Genomic DNA, 7,352 nt, shown 5'->3' with positions numbered 1-7,352 from the left:
AGATTTAGTATGAGGAAAATAAGTAGTGATCTCAAGAATAGTTTTAAGGAAATAGCTGGTGTAAAACAAGACCATAGTGGCTAAAAGAAAAGTGGAAGGGAAACTTGTACACTGTTGCTGGGAATATAAAATGGTGCTACCACCACGGAAAACACCATGGCAGTTTCTGGAATCTAGGAGAATTACCAGATGATCCAGTAATTCCACTCTTGAGTATAGACTCCAAAGAATTAGAAGCAAGTTCTTAAGAGGTATTTTTACACCCATGATCATAGTACAATTATTCACTGTCACTAAACCATGGAAGCCACCCAAGTGTCCACTAATGAAAGAATGGATGAGCCCAATGGGGCGTGCACACACCGTGAGTGACTTCTCAGCCTTACAGAGGGGGGCGATTCTGACACCTGCTCCAACGAGGATGAACCCCCGGGGATGTGATGCTCAGTGAAATAAGCCAGACAGGAAAGGACAAACACTGTGCAAGTCTACTGATAGGATTCCCAGAGTCGTGAAATAGAGACGGAAAGTAGAGGGTGGGAGCCACGGGCCGGATGGGGAGCAGGCATCATTGCTAGGGGGACAGGGTTTCACTTTGGGGAGAGGAGCAGAGCTCTGTGGATGGGTGGTGGTGACGGACACAACAGTGCAAATGAACCTGATGTCACTGATCGGCGCACTTAAAAGTGGTCAAAATAGGAAATTTCATGTTGTGTATATTTTACGACAATAAACAACAAAACAACCAACTCAATCAAAGTGGAAGTGAAAAGTGAGGCAAGACTAAGGGTCGAAGTGCATTTGGAGGTGTGGTCCGGCGTGGAGAGAGTGCCTGGAAGGAGGGGAGGGTCAGGCACGTGCGCGCGCGCGGACATGGCCCGCGAGGTGGGTGTTGATGGGAGCTTGTGAGACAATATGAAGACGCTGAGAGAGAGGGACACCTGGGTGGCTCCATCATGAAGCCTCTGCCTCTGGCTCAGGTCACGACCCCCAGGTCCTGGGATCAAACCCTGCATCGGGCTCCCTGCCCAGCGGGGAGCCTGCTTCTCCCTCTCCCACTGCCCCTGCTTGTGTTCCTTCTCTCACTGTCTCTCTCTCTGTCAAATACATAAAATAAAATCTTTAAAAAAAAAAGAAGTTGAGAAAGAGAACAGCTGAGTGAACAAAGCATGTGAGGATGTAGCTGGGCACATGAGATTCACCTAAAACAAGGAGGCACGTCTATCCACGTGGGCGGGTGGACCGACCGACACGTTAAGAAATCTGTTTCTTACTTCTGTGTTCTTGTGATACTGTGCATGGAAATCCTGGCAGTCTGAGGTTGCTGAGGTATGCCTGGAAGAACTGTTGGGTAGATGGTGGAGAATGAGGAAGATGACTCAGGAGATAATGACACAGCGGGCGGACCTGATGGTCCAGTGACGTTGCCTTGATCCCAACAGCAGCCTAACGTTGGGCTTGGACTGAAACTGGCTGCCGTCCTCACATTTAGCTCTGTTATTTATGTTTTCCCCACTCTGTGGGTATAGGGTCATTGCTCTGCTATTCTTATCTGTACGAACTGTTCCTAGAACCATGGAAAGATGAAGAATGAGAGCTTGGGTTGGAGAAAACTCGGCTCGCGGTGTTGAGGCAACTGAGGGAGCTTCCATGAATGCCTCTGGGGGCTAAAATTGATGCTTAAGCAAATCACACTCCAAATAAGGGCTGTTCTTCCAGTTTTTGGCTTGGGGGTTAGCAGAGTATGTGGGGAAAGGCCATATACTTGGATTTTCTCTGGGGAGCAAAAGAAGGGGAGATTCATTTCAATGGAATTTTGATTTATCCGCAGGGATACAGGGTTCCATAATGGAAGGCTATACCTACTAAATTTTATGGAGTGGCTGTCAATTTGGGGTATTTAAGTAACCAATGTTGGATGTTCAAATTATCATTTGCATGTGGATACACTGTCTTGATAGCTTGATAAATATGCTCTGAAATGATAAATAAAATCTTGTGGGGTCCTTGCCTGTGGACCTCTTGCAGCAGGAGCTATGGTGTTGGCCCAGAACTATCTTCTCTTTTTTTACCCCAAAATGTGAATAGAACCACAAAACTGACTGCCAAGAATCATGCCCTAGTGTATTGCCTCTCCTGGGAATCTGAATTCTTGTTTTTCTTATATACATAAAACAGAACAGGGGTCTCCTTCCACGCTTCCCTTCAAAATTGTAAGAATACACTCTGTATAGGAGGGCCCTCTGAGACCCTGACCTTCTCTTTCTTCCTCTTCAGAGCCCCCTTTTCTCTTATAGGATGATGGAGTGGGGGCAGAGAGTGAAGAAGGCCGAGGCTGAGGCTCTAAGCTTTGGTGCAAAGCAAAGACCCCAGGCAATCTGTCAAGGTAGCCTCAGACAACTTTAAGCTTCTCTCTTCATTTGTCTTGGTTTTTGGAAGTCCTGGATTTTTCTAAATCAGCATTCCTCTCATATGGATGATTGCTAATACTAAATTAAAGGGAAATGTTAGGAACGACCTCTAGTACCTGCTCAAACTTGAAAATATACAGACTTTGTTCAAATAGGAATACAATAAAAGTAGTACCGTCTACGTGGTCCAACCTGTCCACTAAACACTGGGATCTGAGGTCACTGGGATCCCTTGCCCAACCCCATTCAAAATGAATGGATATTTTGACTCATATTTCCTCCTAGTTTGTTTTATCTCCAAGACTTCATGAGGTGAACAAGCATCTCCATTAAATCCAGATTCAGAAATTTCAGGGTCTACTTGTAACTCCATTTTCCGATCATCTGTGTGTACCTCCATCAGCATTGCTAACATTTTCATAGAAAATATGGCCCAAAGTGAACTCCAGAGATTTCCCAGACAACATCCTAGCAGCATTTCTAAAGCCTGGGAATCTGGAAATGCAGCCAGAGATACAGCAAGAAAACCTTTAGAGAAATGATACCATGAAGGTACAGGCCATGATGAAGCCATGGGGATGCAGAACACATCTTGGGGGGCAGGGGGTACACATGCTTCCTCGGGGAAGATGTTCCCACAGCAGTCGTGTGCGTGCAAAAACGAAAAGTGTTTCATGTGAAAGAGGATGAATAAAAGGGATGAAACTAGTAAAGATCTGACCCGAGAAGAGCTTGGAACTCAGGTCATTAGCACCTCAAGTCTAATTCAGATTAGATCATTTTATGCTAATTGTGACAGCTAACAAGCACTGAGCACGTGTTATGAGCTGGGCACTATCAATAGGATGTTATGGTAAATGTCTGTGTGTCACATGTTGTAATACATTTTATATTGTATTATTTATATCTCTCATGCATTTCATATTTATCATTTTAAATTGGAATATAAATACTTTTCTACTTATATTTATAAATTATTAGTATTTTATAAATAAAACAAATGTTAAATATATTCATTTACTCTTCACAACAATATATGTAAGAATTAGCTGGATGTGGATTAAGATGTCCATCAACAGTTGAACAGACAAAGAAGATGTGGTATAAATATACATGGAATATTACTCAGCCATCAGAAAGGATGAATACTTATCATTTATATTGATACGAGTGGAATTGGAGGATATTATGCTAAGCAAAATAAGTCAATCAGAGAAAGACAATTAGTATGTAATTTCACTCATATGTGGAATATAAGAAACAGCACAGAGGATCATAGGGAAAGGGAGGGAAAACTGAATGGGAAGTCATCAGAGAGGGAGAAAAACCATGAGAAACACTTAATGCAGGAAAAAAATACCGAAGGGAGGGAAGGGAGGTTGGTGGGGGGACGGGGTAATTGGGTGATGGACATTCACAAAGGCAAGTGATGAGATGAGCATTGGGTGTTATATGCTACTGATGGATTCTTGAACACTACATCTGAAACAAATGATCTACAATATGTTAATTGAATTTAAATTTTTAAAAAATTATTTTGCTACTAAAAGGTACTCACATTGCCCACGAAGTGGGATAATGTTATTTAAAAGTGGACTTGGGTCAAAGAACACCGGCTGGGCCTTTGTAGGGGATGTGGAGAAAGGGGAACCCTCTTACACTGTGGGTGGAAATGCAAGTTGGTGCAGCCTCTTTGGAGAACAGGGTGGAGATTCCTCAAGAAATTAAAAATAGAGCTTCCCTATGACCCTGCAATTGCACTACTGGGTATTTACCCCAAAGATACAGATGTCGTGAATAGAAGGGCCATCTGTACCCCAATGTTCATAGCAGCAATGGCCACGGTCGCCAAACTGTGGAAAGAACCAAGATGCCCTTCAACGGACGAATGGATAATGAAGATGTGGTCTATATACACTATGGAGTATGATGCCTTCATCAGAAAGGATGAACACCCAACTTTTGTAGCAACATGGACGGAACTGGAAGAGATTATGCTGAGTGACGTAAATCAAGCAGAGAGAGTCAGTTATCATATGATCTCACTTATTTGTGGAGCATAACAAATAACATGGAGGACAAGGGGAGCTAGAGAGGAGAAGGGAGTTGGGGGAAATTGGAAGGGGAGGTGAACCATGAGAGACTGTGGACTCTGAAAAACAATCTGAGGGTTTTGAAGGGGCAGGGGGTGAGAGGTTGGGGTACCAGGTGGTGGGTATTAGAGAGGGCACAGATTGCATGGAGCACTGGGTGTGGTGAAAAAATAATGAATACTGTTATGCTGAAAATAAATAAAAAATAAATTTAAAAAAAGTTTAAAAAATGAAAGTGGACTTGAAGTAATAGTAAATGTATATTGCAAATTCTGTGGCAACCACTAAAAAAATGTAAAGAAGGAAGTGTATCAGGTATGTTAAGAAAGGAGAGAAAATATAATCATGAAAAATGCTCAAACAAAATAATCTAAGGCAGAAAAAAGAGCAGAAGGCAAAGAACAAGGTAACAAATATAAAACAGTAGCAACTGCAGCTGACATTAATCCAACTGATCAGTAATCATTTTGGTGATGATGATGATGATTAACACCAAAAGTCTAAATTCACCAATTAATGGGATTGTCAACACCCAACAATACACTGACTATAAGAAAGATCCTTAAATATATGTACAGGTACAGGTTAGAACTAAATGGGTGGAGGAAAAGTACACCTTGCTAACACTAATCAAAAAAAAAAAGCAAAAATGAATAATGAATCTTGGAACACTGAAAAAATAAAATAAAGTTTAAATTTTAAAAAAGCAAAAGTAGTTATATTTTAGACAGAGCAGATTTCAAGCAAGAAAAGTTATCAGGAATAAGGAAGGGAACATATGATGGTAAAGAGCCCATTCTGAGAAAACATCGAATCCTTAATGTGAATACGCATAACAAGAAAGGGTCAAACTATGTGGGAAAAGAACTGATAGAACCACGAAGACAGATTCATCGACTAGCCTAGTTAGAGACTTCAACACCTGACTTTGAAACGAACAGACCTAGCAGATGTCAGTAAGGATAGAGTTGAAGTTAACATCACCATCAATTGACTGTATGTAATTGTCATTTATAAACTGCTCCATCCAACAGTGGCAGAACAAACATTTTTTTCAGGCTCACATGGAATATTTACCAAGAGAGATCACTTTCTGGGCCATAAAATGCATCTTAAAGTTCAAAACAATAGAAACCATAGAATGTTTGTTCTTAGGCTACAGTGGAATTAAATTAGAAAGCAATGACATAAAGATAACTGAGAAACCCCAAAATATGTGGAGATAAAACAATAAATCTAGGTAACAAATGAGTCAAAGGAGAAGTTAAGAGAAATTTACAAATAGTTTGAACTAAGTGAAAAGAAAAACACAACGTATGGCAACGAAAATGTGTAGGATGCAGTGAAAGCATTGCTTAGAAGGAAATCTATGGCATTGAATGCATTCTCAGAATGGGAAAAAAATGCCCAAAATCAATAATCTAAGTTTCCCCTTTAGAAAACCAGAAGTGGAAAAGCAAATTAAATTCAAAGTAAGCAGAAGAAAATAAATAATAAGAAATAGAATAGAAATCTATTATGCCTCCATCAGAAAGGATGAACACCCAACTTTTGTATCCGCATGGACGGGACTGGAGGAGATGATGCTGAGTGAAATCAGTCAAGCAGAGAGAGTCAGTTATCACATGGTTTCACTTACTGTGGGGCATAAGGAATAACACAGAAGACATGGGGAGATGGAGAGGAGAAGGGAGTTGGGGGCAATCGGAAGGGGAGATGAACCATGAGAGACTGTGGACTCTGAGAAGCAAACTGAGGGTTTCGGAGGGGAGAGGGTGGGGGTTGGGTGAGCCTCATGGTGGGTACTAAGGAGGGCACGGACTGCACGGAGCACTGGGGGTGCTGCACAAACAGTGAATCTTAGAACACAAAAAATAAAATGAAGGTTTTTTTAAAAAAGGATAGAAATCTATTATATTGAAAAGAAGAAATAAATAGAGAAATTCAATGAAACTAAAAGCTGCTTCTTTATAGATCTTGGATATCAACCTTTGTCTGTAGTGCCATTTGTGAATATCTTCTCCATTCTGTGGGTTGTGTTTTGTTGACTGTTTCCTTTGCTGTGAAAAAGCTTTTTATCTTAATTAAATACCCAAAATTTATTTTCTCTTTTGTTTCCTTTGCCTTTGGACATGTGTCCTTTTTTTTAGATTATTTTTATTAACATATAATGTATCATTTGCCCTAGGAGTACAGGTCTGTGAATCATCAGGCTTACACACTTCACAGCACTCACCATAGCACATACCCTCCCCAATGTCCATGACCTAATCACCCTCTCCCTACCCCACCACCCCTCAGGAACTCTCAGTTTGTTTTGTGAGATTAAGGGTCTCTTATGGTTTGTGGAGACATACCGTGAAAGAAGTTGCTGCGGCTGATGTCAAAGAGGTTACTACCTATGTTCTGTAGGATTTTGATAAATTCCTTCCTCTTGTTGAGGGCTTTTATCCATTTCAATTTTATTTTTGTGTACGGTGTAAGAGAATGGTCAAGTCTCATTCTTCTATACCTAGCTGTCCAATTTTCCCAGCACAATTTATTGAAAAGATGGTCTTTTTACCACTGGATATTTTTTCCTGCTTTGCCAAAGATTATTTGACCATAGAGTTGAGGGTCCATATCTGGGCTCTCCATTCTGTTCCACTGGTCTATGTGTCTGTTTTTGTGCCAGTACCATGCTATCTTGGTGATCACATTTCTGTAATAAAGCTTGAAATCAGAACTTCTCAAACTCAACACCCAAAAAACAGATAATCATGTCAAAAATGAGCAGAAGACATGAACAGACATTTCTCCAATGAAGACATACAAATGACTAATAGACACATGAAAAAGTGTTCATCAT

The sequence above is a fragment of the Mustela nivalis genome, assembly GCF_964662115.1.
Source record: "Mustela nivalis genome assembly, chromosome: 5".
NCBI lineage: Eukaryota > Metazoa > Chordata > Mammalia > Carnivora > Mustelidae > Mustela > Mustela nivalis.
Note: the sequence above shows the minus strand (reverse complement) of the source record.